This window comes from Dasypus novemcinctus, chromosome 1, assembly GCF_030445035.2.
Source record: "Dasypus novemcinctus isolate mDasNov1 chromosome 1, mDasNov1.1.hap2, whole genome shotgun sequence".
Classification (NCBI taxonomy): Eukaryota; Metazoa; Chordata; class Mammalia; order Cingulata; family Dasypodidae; genus Dasypus; species Dasypus novemcinctus.
Window position 1 is genome coordinate 53,854,914 of NC_080673.1, and position 18,737 is coordinate 53,873,650.

The 18,737-nt window shown below is 37.5% G+C and overlaps 1 protein-coding gene and 1 long non-coding RNA gene across 3 annotated transcripts in view; both read left to right on the forward strand.

The window, feature by feature from the left end:
• Nucleotides 1-18,737, forward strand: part of MAML3 (mastermind like transcriptional coactivator 3) — a 418,574-nt gene that overhangs the window by 27,610 nt on the left and 372,227 nt on the right. The gene's annotated exons all lie outside the window — the stretch shown is intronic.
• LOC131276254 (uncharacterized) lies at nucleotides 5,329-10,926 on the forward strand. Its single transcript, XR_009183756.2, has 2 exons — nucleotides 5,329-9,866; nucleotides 10,239-10,926. It is a non-coding gene; the product is annotated as an uncharacterized lncRNA (long non-coding RNA).

An 18,737-nucleotide genomic window follows, 5' to 3' on the forward strand; every position in this document is an offset into this window, starting at 1 on the left:
ATGGTTTTGAGACAGCAGCTGGAACGCAGGGTGATTAGTTTGGAGATTATAATACTCCAGTACGAGATGTGGAAGGGCTTGAAGTAGGTGACTGGAGGTAGAAATGGAGATATGAGACCACTTTCAAGAAATATTAAGGTGATAATTCATTCCGTATTGAGAGAAATCATGCATAACTTAAGGGGTTCTGGCTTGGAAGATGGTGTCATTAGCCAATATAGGAAATAGAGGAAGCACCTTAGGTTTTGGAGGGAATGTGATCAGTTCTGTTTCGGACATAGGAAGTTTAATGGGCTCAGTCCATCCTGAAAGGCAGTGCAGTAGTCGTTTGGATATACAGGCCTGGAATTTAGCACAGAGGTCTGAGATGCAGGTATAGACATTCAGGATGGCTAAAATTTCAGAATGGATGAAATTGACAACGTATAGCGAATAGCATGAAAGGAGAAGAAAAAGGGCAGGAACCATGGGAAACAACACTTAGTGGTTTTTGGAGGAAGGAGATGAAGAAGGCACAGTTCAATTGATGAAGAATATCAGGAGAGTGGTGTAATGAAAACTTAAGGCAAGCGTGGCCAGCAGCATCACAAGAGGCAAGGTGAGGACCAAACGGTGGTCTGGGGTTTGGTAACTGGAAGCTCATGGTTTTTGTCAGGGTCATTGCGGTGGGATGGTAGAGTTGAGGCAGTGAATGAGAAGCATAGAAGAGGAGCTCACTTGACTGAGGAAAACTCAGCATGGGTCGGGGGAGAAGGGGCAAGGAGGAGATTGCATTCAGGTCAGGAGATGTCTTTCAAGTAGCTGTGAACTTCTAGGGTATAGGGATGTCTTGAATATCTGTTGGTTTTGTTGTGGTTTTTTCCTAAAAACAATACCCATAACAGTCTATTATTGTCATTGTTATTATTATTATTTAAAAGAGAATCCATTAAATTGAATTATAGTTTGCTTCTCCCAGAAATAAAAGAGCAGTGATGTGGTCATCTGGTTTGCCTTATGTGTGAATAAGAATATGTGTATGATATAACATGGATTCTGGTAAAGGGTAAGTAAGAAGAATCATGTCATGTGATTCCAATAAATTTTTTTGTGATGACTTCTTCACTGTTACAAAATATACATGTTTTAATAGCTTTTATTAAAAACCATCTTTATTTATTCTCAGTTCATATATTTTAACAGTGATTTCTGTTCTGATCTGAATTGAAGTGTCTTTTTATAGACCATGTATGAATTAAACGTCTAAATTTCAGGATACTGAAAAATAAGCTAAAATCGGACTGATTAAATATGAAAGTCATTGCCCAGTTTCTTTAATTAAAATATTAAGGAAAATTAATTTCTATGAATCATTTCTTTTGAAGACATTGCTGCTTCTGCATTATAGAATCAGACCCTTTGCTTTGGACATAGGGCATTTGTAGACTTGCTATCAACCTTGTTTTTTGTGGGAGTTTAAATGCTGGACATAGATGCTCTAGTCATGATCCTGCGGATGGAATTCAGGATGCTGCCTGCACCACAGACTACCTGTGGTAAGGATAAGTTGTAAACTGTGTTATTTAGGAGTTTGCCAGCTAGCAGACTTTGAAAAAGGGTCAATTCAGGATTGATTAAAGTTAGAGATAGGCCTGGTCACCCTAACTCCTAATCTGCATATAGCAGAGGCTGCCATTGGGGTTGCTGAGTCCACCTTCGTTGGCTATTCCACTTCTTAAAGAGGTGCCTGGGCTTCTATTTTGTGATAGCTTTCGGTTTCTTCTTTCACGTAGGATTATTATGTTTCTCAGGAATAATTTGTAAAGGGCTCCCAGGCTCCTCATGTTTATTATTATTTTCCAACTTATGAGAGACTTGGAAATATCTTTCTGAGTGTTTTTCCCTCCTGGGCTTTCCCAGTCAGACCTAGTCAGGGTGGTTGAACGAGGTTTCTTTCCTGCATCAGGAGTCAACATGGACCCTGTCTTGGGTTCCTTCAGGGGCTCATCATGAAGGTAGTGACTTGGGCAGAGTTTCAGAGTGGCTGCCATTTCCAGCTTTCCATTGATAGGTTTCAAGATGCTAACAAGTACGTGACAGTTGTGTGGTGTGGTAGATGGAAACTAGATGCTCAAGAAGTCTCAAGGAAACTTTGGAAAGAGACAGCACAGTGAGTGATTATTACAAACCTCATAGAAAAGGGTAAAGGTAAGTACAATGAAAGAAAAAGCCTTTCAACTACTCTGGAAATATTTCTGATTGAATTTTAGAAGAACATTGGAACTTGATTACTATTATAATCAAGAGAACAATGTGCTGTGTGGTAAAGAGGCCAAGATGGTCTTATAAGATTTCTAAGGTAGGATTATTTATGTGAAAATAATGAGTATTTAACTTTTAAAATTTCACCTGGGCCATGGTTAGTCCCAGTGAAATCTAAATATTTGTACCTCTTCAGCACAATTAGGAACAGCCAAATCTCTCTGCTTCAGAGACCACTGTGCAAAATAAAACAAAGGCTTTAAGAAGCCAAGAAATTGAGTCTGAGCTCGTCACAGTTTATATGCCCAAATGAAAATGACTCTGTCTTTTGATGTTTCTCTTAACCCAGTGGCAGGATTTTTGGTAGAAAAGCTCTTCTGTAAATTCAGAAAAATACAAATTATACCACAGGTTAAGTCTGTCCCTTAGTCTTGATTTAGGGTATGTAATCTAAAAGATTGGCTCTGATACTGGTTGTATATTTATTTTAAAACCACGTGTGCGTTTATATGTTTTAACAGTGGTTAAGGATCATCAAAACATAGCCTATTCTTCAAGATGTTGTTGAATTGCAAGCTGAATGTTTTTGTGATGCTTTAGCTCTGGGAACAAGTAGCGTAGGATACTTTTTCTCTATCTGTTTGTAATTTCAAAATGAAAAGTGAGAGTAAAAAGAATAGCTAATAACATAATCCATATGTTTCTCTATGAGGAAAAAAAAAGATTAAGGGAAACCATTCTACATTAACTGTGACCAGTCCTCATATGGGAAAAGATGAATTCTAGTGAACTAACTGTATCTAAAATTAGAGCTGTGGGAAAAGGCATATATGTAACAAAATGCAAAAGATTAATGTGGAAGAATACCCCAAAGTATTGGATACCCTTAAAATATTAATCTATGTCAGACACGTTTGTACTGTACCATGTACCAATAATGAAATAGAGAAACAAGAATATCAGTTTAGCCAAAGGTTTCATTGATTTGTCTTTTGTTAATAACCTCTTTTATAAGACATCATCTAGCTTGGATATGAAGCTTTTTGTATAAGGTATCCGTAGTAACCTGTAATTTAACACTGCTCATTACTCATTAGGAGAGGCACTCAGATTCACATCATAGGCGTCACACTTTGGTTAGCTTTTAACCTCAGGAGAAAAACCTGATTGTGATTGGAAGCCTCTTTTCAAATCCACAATAATTATTAATTTGCCTCTCTGGAATAGCTAGAGTAGACTAACTAGAGAGACTGAGAGATGTTTGACCACAGAAGAGTGCCTGTCCTCAAATGTATAAATATTGTGTAACCCAAAGTCTTGCTTTAGAGGGTACCATTGAAAAGTCTGTGATGACTATTTGTAAATACCAGTTCACATCCATAAAGAGATTGTGATGTATGAGAAAGGAAGGTGAGAAAAGTGTATCCAGAAAGGTATCAAATTAGTTGAATTAAATTGGTTTCTGTATGACATAATATAGACTTTAATGGTTGAGTCTAGGTACCTCTCATGTACACCTGAAATGAGTAGGCAAATGGTTACAATTCCATCTCCAGCTGTTCATTAGAAATTGTTGATTACGGTAACATCTTTTAAAATGGTCTGCAGAAAGTGTTAGGTAGAGGAAAACTTAGGTTTTCCTGTTGGGTAAGATTGGAGGTGAGGACAAGATCTTGAGATTGACCATGACAGGGTGAATTTTGAAAACATCTTTACACCAAACCTGCTTTACCTTCAATCTTGTGGAAAATGCCATCATAGACTTTGACTTTGAGTGTGTTGAGGCTACCTTTAACTGAAGCTGCTGCTAACCACCATTCTTCTAGCTAGCAATCCTACTTTAGCATCCAAATCCCTTATGGATAAATAATTTGGCTAGTTGAATGACTGCATCCAGAATTCTTAAGGGGAGAATCTAGTCAACCTGGATCTCTTGATCAGGAGTGGCTGTTACATGTATAATCTTTGCAATTGGAGAGATTGCTCTGCCCTCTTCCCTGCTTACAGCTTGTTCAATTCTAGTGAGTTGTAATGTAAATAATGAACAAAAGAATGAGTCAGGGCATTCTAAAATGATTTCAATGTTATATTCTCTCTTTTTAGGAACACTTTTTTTTTTCCACATTGGCCTATAAAGACCCCACAGTGATAGATAAAGTTATGGTTCTACTACCTGATCCTCATATGTAATATTTATTATTATTGTTGTTATTATTATTATTATTAGCTAACACTCCAATGGTACTTATTATGTGCCAGGCACTATTCTAAGCATATTATATTTATTAACTCATTTAATCTTCCAAACAACCCAGTGAGACAGTTGTATTTACAGAAGAGGTAACTGAGGCACAAAGAGATTAAATGGCTTGACTAAGGCCATAGTAAGTGGAACCCAGGAAGTCTCATTCCAGAGTCTGTGCACATGACTATTAGTTTTTTAAAGACTGAACACAGGAGAAAAAACAAACCCTTAAATATTTTGACTTATGAGTTGTAGCTGATATCAGAAAATCTTTTGTGGCAGTTATCTAGCTTTTGATTCTGAAGAAGTAAGTGCCTGCTGCAGACTTCATGCTTCTCATTTTAGAACATTAAAAATAATGAATTTGGTATGTTCTTCTAGGGTTTTCTGTCTTCTGTGTATTTGCCTGTATTACTACATACGTGGCTTTCTGTGAGAAGCCTTAAAAACATGGACATACAAACTGCCCTGAGAATTACTACATAAAATTTTCCTCTTTAAACTCTGATCTTGTCTGATGTGCTTAAAGAACCTGTTCTACCCCTTTGATAATTTCATGCTGTGGTAGCATTACTAAGGATACAGCTGTAATTTAGAAACATTTTATTTATACTTGTTTGAAACTTGGGAAGGTGGTGTAAGATTAGTTCAATCTCTCTATTTTCTGCTTAAGATTTTTGAGGTGTTTCAGAAATGAAAATAGCACTCAACTTTATATTTTATGTAGGATTTTTTATTTGGAATACCTGGCTTTGTCACTGATGAATCATTTGAATATTTTTGTAAGAAAATAAATATTTTTAAATCATAATTTTAAAGTTTTGTATTTAGGGCATGCTTAAAAACAACATTGCATTCAAATTTAACTTCATTTTTGAAGGTTGGATTTTTATGTGGTCAGCAACTCTAAGTAAAAGTGGGAATTTAGGAATTCTATTAGAAACATCTCTGACTTAAAAAAGACTGAGTGTTTAAGAAAATTTGAGGGAAGTATTTGGATTAATATAATTAGGAACCCCAAACATTTACTTTTGGATTTTAGTAAATAAGACATGAGATAATGGATTCCCCCATAATTAGGATTTTGCTCAAATTAAGACCCTAAAATTCATTACGAATCACACTAAGGATAAAAGGGGGGAGAGAGATCACATTTTGAAAACAAAAAAGAGCACTTTTTTATTCTGCTAAGGAAAAGGAAAGGCAGTGGAAATATGGAATTTAAGCATCCTCTGCAAGCTAGAGATTTTAAAATGAGTTGAGGGGCCTCTGTTATTGGCAAAAGCACTAAGGGCTTATATTGCAGAAGGTGATCAAGTGGCTATGCTGTGTGTCCATATGTAAAGTGCCTTGTGCTTTTTAAAAGTCCCATCTGTGAGGGGAGATGTAAATCCAAAGTGCTAATCCTTTGTCATCATTAACAATCCCATGACACTTCTTTACAAGATAAGTGTTACTGATTCAATTTGGTTGACTGTGTTTAGCTTCCTTAAAACCTGCTGCAATTTCAGTTGAGTAAAGCATGATTCACTTCCTGCCCTGTAGGATATAAAACAGCTTTAATGGTTTAGTCTGGAAGTGACCAAAGTTAGTAGAGATGGAGAGAATGGAGAGAATGCCAACTTTTGAAGTGGTGGGGTTAGCGCCTGATGTTAGGTGGCAGTTTCTAATGTGACTTTCTGGAGGAATTGAATCCAGACATCCAAGTGACTTGTGTTTTCTTCTCGATTTCTTTGTCAGCCTTCCAGTCCTTGTACTGATAGTGTAGACACCTCTTGATTTCTGGTGGGTGATATTCACTTAGAACATGCAAGAGAAATACTCCTTGTGGAGACCACATCAGCTAACAAGCTAGTTTTAAGTAAGGAGCCTCTGAACAAGGGCCTGGTCTACTAGTGCCCCCTGAATGTACGATGGAGTTGTTTTGAACACATAAAGTAAAAGAAATCGGAATATAGGAATACAGATGACTTGATTAATTTGAGCCCAGATGTGCAGAATTTGTAGTAATTGTAAGATGGTGTTTTACTGTATATGAAAGAATATCGATAAACAGATTAACAATATATAAAATGGGTAAGGGAGGATACTTAACCTATTCAATAAGATAAACTGACTTCATAGTATCATCTATTTTTTACAGGGAAACAATAAGATAATTGCAAATAAAATCACCAAAGTAAGGATCTTAAATGGCATATATTTAGCAAATAGTCTGTGCAATTGCGTATATTTCAAAGAATTTTCTTATTTTTATAAGTCCATGACACCTTACCCCCAATTTTTCTGAACTAGTAAATTTTCTATATTTAAATTGACATCTGTGTTTCTAGTAACTTCATGTATGTGATAGAAAACCCCCATACAACTTGTTTAAAAAGAATGATTTTGTGTGATAAAGAGAATCACAATTTTGTGAAATCTTTACCTTAATTAATGACAGGATCTCCCATACACACTTTGATTCTTTGTATTGAGTTTTTCAGAAATACTTAAGTTTCTCTTTATATACCAGGTTCCAATTCCAAATCAAGAAATAATATTTTAGGTGTCCAGGCTCATCAAGAAGTGAGCTTAAGTTTCTTGATTGCGCCTGAACATCCCTGTGACCCCTGCGGTCTGCTGAAGAGATTGGTTACCTCTAGACTTATCTCACAGCTGATCTTTGTACTTGTTGGTTGTGTTTTTGTAAAAATGTTTTCTTATGTATTTATGTTTGTGCCCAAGTAAAAATTATAAAGGATATTTTGTAGCTTTGTGTGCTTTACTTGTTTATGAATTGTTCAGTGAGGTCAATTTTTTTTTTTTTAACCACAGTTTTATTTTAAAAGTGAAAATTGAGAGTGAAAGCAATTGTGTTAGTTGAGAGTGAGCACTAGAGTTTTCAGATAAAGAAAACCATGTACTTTAAGACTTAAAAAGAAAATGCATTTTTATGAGCTGCGAATAACTCAAAAGTAGTGCTAATTCATGTGGAAGTCTTTGTGGAATAAAATCTTTGAGTAGAAAGGTAATGAACTGAAAACAAATTATTTTACATATCTATATAGGACAAATGTTTAACAAAATTTCAGCAGCATAATTTATACATTGTACTGAACTGAGATTTCATGTGTCTTGTCCTATGAAATGTTACGGCTCCATGGTGTGCAAGTTTGGGACTTTTTATTTAAATGGGACAATTTGCTCATAAGTTGGTATAAAGTAACAGTATATTTCCACTGTTAAAAATCTTAGTGCAAAAAATTGAGAAAATTGGAAATATGTGCACTAACTGAATATTTGATGATTTTAAGGGGTTGTGATTATTAGGTACATTTTAGGTGTGATATAGTATTATGATTATGTTTTTGGAAAAAGAGACTATAACTTTAAAAAATACATTCTGAATTACTTATGGATATGATTTGATGACAGGGCTTTGCTGTAATATAATAGGGAAGTGGGGAGTGGCTGAGGGGTATGGGTGAAACAAGAGTTGATAGTTATTGAAGTTTGATGGTGAGGGTTTATTACATTATTCTGACTATTTTTGTATTGTTTGAAATTCTCTATAAATGAAAAGTTTTTAAAAAGAAAAAAGACATTCACAAAACTTGATTTAGTAGAAATACATTGATATTTTGTCAAAGACAGTTGAGGGTTTCAGAGAAAGGAGGCGCCTAAAAATATCTGAGGTTTGATTCCCTGCAGTTATATACAGTTACGTGATTTTAAAACCCAATAACGTATTTTCATTTTAATTAAGATAAGCCTCTACTTAAGTAAAAGGGATAAGAACAATTGCAGTTTTGGCAACAGTCCTTAATTCGGCAAATATTTTTTAAAGCCCCTCTGTGCCAGGTACTGCAGAGATTGCTAGAGAATCAAAGAAGAACACAGATATGGACTTTATATTAATGTAGCTAGTGAGATTTGTACAAGTCATCCCATGGTGTAATGTGATAAGGGCTCTAATAGACTTATAAAAAAGTGTTATGAGATCGCAGAGGTTGCACCAATTTAATCCTTCTTCTGTAGGGCAGAGGGAGCAGGTAAGGACATGTTAAGGAAGACTGTGATGTGGCAAAGTTGGCATTTGATCTGGTCCTTGAGGGATGAGCTAGGATTTTTTTCTAGGCAGAGAGGATGGTAAGGCCACTGCAGGCTTAGGAAGCTGCACCTGTGACTTTGGATAGGTGTTGCCACCCTAGTTTGATCTGAGGCCTTCTGGGTCTCTGAATTGCAGTGTCACTTCTCTTTGGTAGCTAAGCTGGCATTTGCTTACAGGTGAAGTTTGCTAACAAACAGCAGCAGGACTCCCCACTATGCCAGATAGGCAAATAGTTTTATCCTTGGTTTTGTGGGAGTTCTGATTGCCCTCCTGCTTTATGTTGAAAGATATTGGTGGGATTTGAAACCCATCTAGTAGGTGTGTCCCTGGTAGTATTTACTGGAGTTTTTGACTCTTTGAGACCTGTGGAGAGTGTTTGACTGGCGTTGTTGAAGAAATATTCTCGTACAGTTAGACCTCGGGGTCAGCGGCATGAAACTGAAACCAGTTCTGAGAGGAGTGGACTTTCCCTTTGAAGCTAATGAAGCTAGAGCTTCACGTCTTCTCGCTTGTACAGCAAAGTTCTGGGAGGAGCCCTTGAGATTTTCATATAGTCAGTTTTTCTCTTTTAATTAGTAGTTTTAAAAAAAGAAAATGTTACAGGAGACTCCACAAAACCTGAACCTGCTCTTGTTGCTGAGCATCTTACAGATGGTGGCCAACTTCTGTGTGTTTTATTTCTTTTCTTTCTGAACAGAACAGATAGCAATATTTTCTACCTCACAGATAGGTCACAGATTGCAAATACAATTGTAAGTAAAGGAGCCGGAAACTACTTTCTGGGCCAGTTTATTGCAAGTGAAATGTGGTAAGTGATTTGGTACCAACACAAGCAGGAAGAACTCATGCATCTTCCTTGTAGGTTCCCTGGATAGGCTCTCCTCATTCTGAAAACAACCTGTTAAGTATGGCACTACCCAGGGCAGACTGCCTGGCATGTTATCCCTTGTGTCTACCATCCTGCACTCCTGCTTTGGAACTCTGATCTCTTTGTTCTCCCCTTTCTCCTCTTTTATGTAGATTTGCTTTGATAGCTCAGCTTTGTGTGGCCAGAAGCAAAGCTAGTGGTAGTGTCACTGGAAGCAAGCACATGAAAAAGACTGTGCTCTATGTTAAACAGACTGACATTTATTTTTACATTGCTTCCTTTAATGTATTTGCATCATAGTCTTGGAAACCATTGCATCAACATAGTATCTTTAAAAATATGAAATCTAACTTGGAGAAATGCTACATTCCTGTCCTGGAATACCTTGGAAAGTAGGGAAGTTGTCAAAGAATGGAAAGGTTTTTTTTTGTTTGTTTGTTTTTTTTTAGATTTTTATTTTATTTATTTAATCCCCCCCGTTGTCTGTTCTTGGTGTCTATTTGCTGCGTCTTGTTTCTTTGTCCGCTTCTGTTGTCGTCAGCGGCATGGGAAGTGTGGGCGGCGCCATTCCTGGGCAGGCTGCTGGGCGGCTTTCCTCATGGGCGCACTCCTTGCGCGTGGGGCTTCCCCACGCGGGGGACACCCTTGCGTGGCACGGCACTCCTTGCGCGCATCAGCACTGCGCATGGCCAGCTCCACACGGGTCAAGGAGGCCCGAGGTTTGAACCGCGGACCTCCCATATGGTAGACGGACGCCCTAACCACTGGGCCAAAGTCTGTTTCCCGGAAAGGTTTAATGTTGCCTGGCTCAGCAATCATTTGTTGCCCAAATAAACTTTAGCAAAAAGTTTAAATGCCTCAGTTTATTTTTGACAAAAGTATGAGTTGACGCTTTTGAAATCGCTCTGGAAAAATTTAAAAAAGGAAGGAAAAAAAAAAAAAGGAATCATAGGACCCACCATGACAGGCTCTCACTGGCCAAACTGGGTGAATTTGAATATCAAAATAAATATGGTCAAAGGTTACAACAGGTGGCGGACTTGGCCCAGTGGTTAGCGCGTCCGCCTACCACATGGGAGGTCTGCGGTTCAAACCCCGGGCCTCCTTGACCCGTGTGGAGCTGGCCCATGTGCAGTGCTGATGCATGCAAGGAGTGCCCTGCCACGCAGGGGTGTCCCCCGTGTAGGGGAGCCCCACGCGCAAGGAGTGTGCCCCGCATAGGAGAGCCCCACGCGCAAGGAGTGCACCCCGTAAGGAGAGCCGCCCAGCGCGAAAGAAAGCGCAGCCTGCCCAGGAATGGTGCCGCACATACGGAGAGCTGACACAACAAGATGACACAACAAAAAGAGACACAGATTCCCGTGCTGCTGACAACAACAGAAGCGGACAAAGACGACGCAGCAAATAGACACAGAGAACAGACAACTAGGGCGGGGGGAAGGGGAGAGAAATAAATAAATCTTTAAAAAAAAAAAAAAGGTTACAAAAAGTTTAATAAAATCAGAATCCACAAGTCCACAGTGATTGATAAATTAAGTGAATATAAGAAGGAGAATTAAATGGTCTTACTTAGAATACCAACTAATAAATATAAAAGGAAGGATGGAATTACAAAATCATCAATGTATGCTAAGATCCTAGGTGAAAGTTTGCTGTGGAACATGGTATTTTCTTGGTCTCAAAGTGTCTAGTGTCTCCTCCTGTATATTTTAACTACAAAGGTAAAAAAAAAAATAAAACAACTTTATAGTGGAGAAACCTGGAGGATGCCATCTTAACCAAATGATCCAAGTTAATATCAAAACAGAGACAAGCAGACATCATGTGGCTTCTGACTTGATGCATTGAGGACACAGCTTCAGTTCTGTTATTCTAAAAATGTATAACCTGAATCTAATCATGAGAAAACATCAGACAAACCCAAATGGAGGGCCATTCTAATAAATGAAGGGCCTGTAATCTTCAAAAATGTCTAGATCAAGAAGACAAAGAACAGCTGAGAAGGGCAAAGCCTGGGGCTACAGAAATAGAGGAGCTGGAAAGGGGAGAACAAAAATACTTCTACCCTTTGTGTAGTTGTGGCAGCTTATGGCTTCCTCAAGAGGTTTCCAAGCCAGATTTCAGAGCTTCCTTTTCAAAATGAGGTGCTATAGAAGAGAAGATCCTTTTTAAAAAATGAAGATTATGGAAGATATTGCTATTGGTAGACTGTTACAAGTTAGGTTTCTTCCCACAGTAGGGGATATGACATAAACATTTATTATATGTGTCTAGTGTAGTGTAAGAAATGACAAACATCAGATTTTATTCATGGTTTAGATCAGTCAGCTGATTTTCTCTTCTTTCGTTCCCTCTTTTTCTCTTCCTCCTCTCTCTCTCTATCTTTCTGGAATAGACTATGTGGTAAAACATTTAAAAAGCAGAAATGTTTAATCAGTGTTGTTAACCACTATGAAAAAAGGGAGATTTTACAAAAATGAACTCTTTTTGCAAGTTTCCTCCCAAGAATATAGGCATAAGTAGTAAAGTAGATCAAACAAGCATTTTTCAAATCCATTCTTCCTCATTTTCTATTTGAATTAGAGCTGATTTAACAGGTATTACTCAGTTATCTTGTATTCTTGGGGGCAAAATAGGACATTCCTTTGCTAATGACAACTTGAATTTTCCTGTTCTACCAAGCCTTTTATATTTATCTAGCCCTTGTTATCTAAATGATCTTTATCAAAGATCATAAGAGGGAGAGCGGCAAAGTTAGTATGACTAAGTGAGGACCACAAATAATTAATTGAAAACTTGTCTTCAACGTGTTATTACTTGGCAGAATTAATTGGCATGTTCTGGTTATGGGTTGGCCGTTTTGACCGGAGATTACTGAATATTCATGTGCTTGCAAGCATCTGTAGAGCTCTATAGAAAACAATGTAAACTGTAACATTTTTGCGTTAAGAGGCTCAACCTCTGATTCATTTCACACTATCTTTTTCTGGCCTCCTCTGAGAACTACTAATGAACAGTGAGGTGGCCAAAGGGTGATTAAGAGAAAGATAAAAGGGCAGGTCCACCAAATACCAAATAATTAAAGTGGCTATGTTACAGAGGCTTTTTGACTAATCAGGCTTGCCATGTTTGTTGTATAATGTATATAATGCTGTGTTTAATACATAGCCTCGGTATGTCAGGCTCATAACTATAATGTTTTGACAGCTGGTTAAATGTTTTATGACTGTGGCTTTTAGGATTTAACCATAACTAAAACATTTTGGGCTCATACTAACAAGTTCACAAATACTAATCTAAGAATTAGTTATTTATCCTTAAAAATGACATTACATTTTCCACTTTTTGGATTGATATCTATTCTATGATATGAAATTTTTTCTTAACCACAAAACTACCACTTGACATAACTTTTTTGGTACTTAATGAATGGATGATAGGTATGATTTTATTTCACTGAAAATAACTGATGTTAAAGGGGAGGGCATTCTTTCCAAGAGCTGACCTTGTGCACCTGAAGGGTTATCTTTCTCTGTCCTTTTGTACATTTTTTTTCCTCTTTAGAATTTGACTTTGAAGTCTATGTGTCTTTTGATTTTGCCTTTAAATTTAATTTCTCTTTCCTGTAAGTACTTTCCCCCACAAAGTTTACCATAAGTGTGTTCGCTGATCAAAGTTTACTTTTAATTACTGAATGAAAAGACTCTTCTCAATGACAGGGTTGTATTCCCCACCAAGAAGGTGCAGTACTGAATCCAAAAGCCAGATAGCCAAGTATCCATTTTTATATAGAGTGTGAAGGAGAGAGGTTGAAGAGTACTAGAAAAGATGTCTGTGGGAAACGTGTTCATACTGAAGTCCTTTCCTTATTCCTGACTTCCACCCTTGTTTTGAGCTGTCATACTGTTCGATGTGAATGTGGCTGCAGCATGCTTTGGTGGGACTGATCTCATTACCTGTGCAAGGGTTACAGTGGTAGTAATGAAATGTCTTTAGAATTGGCTGAAACTAGGAAATCTTACTCACTTCCCTATCCACAATTAAAAAAAAACTTGAGATAATAAACAATTCCTTGGCTTCAAAGGGATACTCACAGTCTGCTACATTTTAGACCAGTCACTGCCTCCTCTTTCTTCCATCCACCCCCCCTTTCCACTTAAGGTTTCTTTTAGTTTTTGCAAAGCAACCATGTGAGAAGAATAAAATAATTTTGAAGAGCATTATATAGTGGGAATTTTGACAATGAGTGGAAGATGGTAATTACTCTCTTCCATTAGACTCAGTGGCTTTGGACAGATAAGCTGTATTGAAACGTGTGACCAGGGCATGGGATCATGGATTGTCTTTCACTGTTGTCATGGCGACAGTGATGCAGGTGGCCTATAACTGCCGGGCTGTCAGATCTTATACATCAAACTGGTGCTAAGTGAAAATATGTTAGAGGCATTGGAGAAAAAATTGCCAGCAGTGTTTATACGATCAGCTGGAGAAAAGCTAGCATAGTTGAAGAAAAGATTTCCATTAAAAGCTCTAGGTGTTTCTGAAGACGTCGGAGTTTCTACTTTTTATTAATAAGATGAAAGTGGACTTCGAAAAGAAAAATGTGTTTCTGGATGGTGCATTGCTGTCTGCATACATATAATTAACATGATGCCTTTTCACTTCCCCTGTGAGCTAATGCGATAATGTGGTGACTTCAGAAGAGGCAAGGAGACACCATGTGTCTAGAAGCTTTGCTTGGGGGCTTGGAAACCAGTTCTATACACTGAAAAGGGGTTTGAGCCCTTCTTTTTCCAGAGAACTTCACTGAATTTTTGCTAGGAAGAAGTGGCAAGAAATCATTATAATTGCTGAATTCTAATGGAGCACTTTAAGTATTATCTAGAGTATGAGGGTGTACCCTATTATGCTTGTTGGACTGATTCTATTTGAATGTAGGATACATTTAAATGTAGAATGGTTCCTCTTTGTCAAGAACAGTTAAGAGGGAAAGCTCTCTTTTCCTCTGCTTTTCTTCTCTCCTCTTCTATTCTTTTCTAGTCTCTTCTTTCTTTCCTTATTGACTTATAAATGCACTGAACTGAACCCTCATATACTAAGGGGCAAACAAGTATAATGTGTGTGTGTGTGTTTGTAGTGCTGTGCCTCAAGAAGTTAAAACTAGCTTTACAGTTCTATTTTAACCAGACTATCTTGGGAAGTAGGAAGAAAAAAAGCATCAATGTGTCAATCTCCATGTTATATTTGAGGAAAAGGAGATAACTCTGAAATGCAAAAAGAAGTTTCATTGGGCAGGACAGCCTGCTCATCCAAGAGTCAGGCATACCAGACAAGGTGATGGGTGCTTTCCGATAAATCTGACTCAGGCAGCATGGCCCCAGCTTCTAAAATTTCACTTGGGGGTAGCTTCCTGATTATTCTTCCTGACATATTTCCTGATTATTCAGTTATAAGGTAATAAGAGTAGGGGAAATTACCTTTATATACAATTGGCATACACTTGGTCAGTCAGTGTATTAGGTATTCAGTTTATTTCAACACACATGTATTGAACTAGACCTGAAATAGTAGGTATTTTGCTTGATACTGGTATTCAGAAGGAAGTGGAATCTAACAGTTGTTCAGTACTTGGTATATGCTCGACAATTAAGTTATTTAATCCTTACAATAGTTTTGAAGAGTAAATATATTACTATCATTTTGCAGACAAGGACACTGACAAAATCAAGATTCAAATGTAGTGTGTCTCACTCCATACTCCATGATTTTTTTCCCACCATACTGCTTCAAGACCTTGCCTTCAAGGAGCTCACAGTTTCATTGGAGACCCAGGGAAGCATTTAATAATTTTGGTACAGCTTGTTAAGTACTATAATAGACACATGCACAGAGGAATATAAAGTAGGGAGCATCTAACTTCCAAGAGGAACTAATGGTGGAGCTGATTATTAAAGAATGAATAGATAATTGGAAGGTAGGTAAAGAGGAAAAGAAATTCCGGGCCAAGGAAAAACATGAGTAAAGGCATAGAAGAACAAGACCAGGACACATTCTGGAATTGCAAAGTGTGTATGTATTAGTTAGGGAGGGGTGGGGCAGGGAAAGGTGCGTAAAGTGATTTTCTGGAGTTTGTCCAGGATATAATATCTTTTGTTATACATGTGATTTGAGGTTCAAAAATTGTGGTGGTGGTAGTTCCAACTGGGTCCTTAAAATCTAAAGGTTTTTGACTTCTGTCTTATTTCCCTCTATATTTAGTGGTTTTCTCAGTTATCTTTTTCTCTCAGTGCCTTCTCTTTTCTCAGAATACATTTTTGCTTACCCCGCCATCTACTCTCCTCCCCCCCACCCCCCATCTTTCTAGTTGGGGGCTCTCCTCTCTACTTAAAGAAGCACTTTTTGACCTGTGGTCTGTCAGGTCCTAAGTACAGGAGAAGAATGTGGGCACCCATCAATCTCAGACAAATAATTTTAATAATCAAGATGAGGAAGCTTTGTATATTCAAAGGACTTGATGGTGATGGTTCTTTGGTGTCAAGCTCCATGTAGATGATTAAAAATTAGATTCAGATTTAATCTCTATGCTAGTTGTTGACCAATGTTTTTTTCATTGCATAGTTTATATACAAAATGGAAATTTTGGCCCTCAGTCAATAATGTTAATAAATTCTCTGGTTTTTGTTTTCCTATTTTCATGAAACTACTCTTCTTAAATCGCAGTCCTTGGTTAACAGATTTTATTCCAGATATTAAGGTCAGGATTTTTGCAAAATCTTATCTATTTTAGACGAAATTGCCCTCAAGCTGTCATTGGTTGTCAGTGATTTACAGAGTCCCATAATCATTGGTTATGATACCAGTGATTAAGTGATGAAAATGAAGGTTGGTGTGCTTCAGTCTTTATGCTGTACTAAACTATTTTGTTAATATAAGATTTCAAATCCTGGTACTATAGATATGTTTGGAAATACTGATCTCCCTTTTCTCTGCTGTGCTCTGCTTTGCTCTTTTTTTGGGGGTGGGGGAGACAGACAGACAAGGACACCAGAGTCTTAGGTCACAGTTGCATAAGGGCATAGGGAAGATTCTTCTTGACTTTCACAGCTCATGCATCCATGTACCTGCACACACTCACACATGAACGTATACTTCTGTTGGATTGGGACTTCTAAAACGAGTGGCATCTAGACATTTACCATATGCATTGTGGAAATTTACTCTGATAGGTTATAAATTCATTGACCAGAACTGGGGGTTATGATAGTCAAAAGCAAGTGAAAGGAAAAATATATTTCTGTGACTGGGCAGAATAGAAAGATTAGTCAGTCTAATCTTGCTTCCAGGCAGGGATATCTAATCAAAGAGAAAGATTTTGGAAACAACAGGATATGGGAAATTAATTTGAGCCTCTCTCTCCCAGTCCTTTTACATGTGTCTGGAGGGGTTCTTTTTATTTTGATTTGTTTTGTTTGTTTGTTCTAGAAAAGTCTGTTTTTACAAAGAAATGTGCTGAAATAAAGATGACAAGTGAGTCCTTCATTTAAGATGGCTGCCCCTAGTGACCTAGCAAGATGCAAAGTGATGGAAAGAGTCTTAAAAGTGGGATTAGGAGCACTGAGGTGGAAAAACCATGCTAGCTAATTTAAAATCTGTTTGAATTTGGGAAACTATAGGCATTTCATATTTAGTTTTAATTTTTTCAAGGTCAGAAATGTTTTCCTTGTTCCTTCATTGGTTGATTCACACTAGGATCTAGAATTTTAGCATCAGTGGGCCAATCCCTCTGCTACTTACTAGAATGACCAGACTGTGAAAGAGGATTTTGTTTTTTCTCCATTTCCCCCATAAGCAAATTCCCAGAGTTATATGCTCACTTTTTAATTTGTCACTGAAACTAAACAGGCAGCTGTTTGTTATACTTTATCAATACTGGGCTTTATAAACAAGAAAAATTAATCTGATCTAACTTGAAAATGCCCTGTAGGGAATAATCCTGTTCTGTCAGACAGAGGCAGGGCTGACTTGTTGGGTGGTTTCATGTTTAATTCCTTTTATTCATTCTACAACATACTAAGAGGTTCTGTAGGGGTCTTGACACTTACCTATACTTAGTTTACCTCTGAAAAAGTAAAGTGTGAAATGTAGACTTGAGAATTTGAAATGTGTGTTAGGCTAAGACTAATAATCTAGTTTCTAATGAAGCTTGTAAATCTGGTACCATGATTGTTTTTTATCACTATTTTAAAGTGCTTTTCCTCTAGTTATAAAGAAAAATGTGAACCAGCACAAAAGGATTTTTATTTTACACAGCATCTTTTCCATGGCAGGACACCTGTTTTCTTAGACAGTAAGGACACTACGTGGTGGTAGTGATGACTTTGAGGGAGCAGAGCACCGTAATGTGCTCAGCTCAGCCAGGGAGCTTCAGGACAAGGACCCCAGAACATACTCCTGCTAAGCAGGAGATTCTGGTGAAAATATCAGGGTAATCTTTTACTCCTTACATAAGCACCCAGATTCTCTATATCCACTCTGAAAGTTTAGAGAGAAAAGCTGAGAAGACCTTGAATTAATAATACCTTAGATGAAGGACAGTGCTGCCAACAGAGTTAAGTTGAAAATATATATATGGAATTTAAAATCCCTTTTGATTCCTTAATTCTTTTATCTAAGGTCCTATATATTTTTTATTTTTTATTTTTTTTTAGTACCAAATGAGCATTTGTATTTGAGAGTAGAGGTTACTGTTGTAATATGTACAACAGTGTATACTTTATCTCACCAGGGAAAGAAGAATGGAGAAATATTTTTTTGAGCCAATTTCTGACCATGGGAATGGGCTGACTTGTGAACCAAAATTTGGTCCCTGTTGTGGTGAAGCTGATAATGCAGTTTTCATGTTGATGTGGTAGGAGCCAAGAAGCCTGAGGATGAAGCAGCGATTTTACCTCATTAGCCATGTCTTAGGGTTAGCTGGTAGGGTTTGACCATCTGTGCTCTCTCAGAGCACAGGAAGGGAATGTAGTGAGAAGCAGGGAATGGGCAGCACAGATTTCATCTCTTTCCAAGTTACATTGGTCCTGCTGTGTTTCGTATTTGTTGTCAAATGACTCACCTAGAAGAACATTTTGACTTTTCACATCTTTTAAAAACAGTCCTTCAGCACACCTTATAGAGTTGTATCTCCAATATGCCGGTATAATTTTGTGTGAAACCAGAATTTCAAATGAAAGGCCCCTAATGCACAAAAGAACTTCAGCTCTACCTCAGAACCAAAACAAACACACATA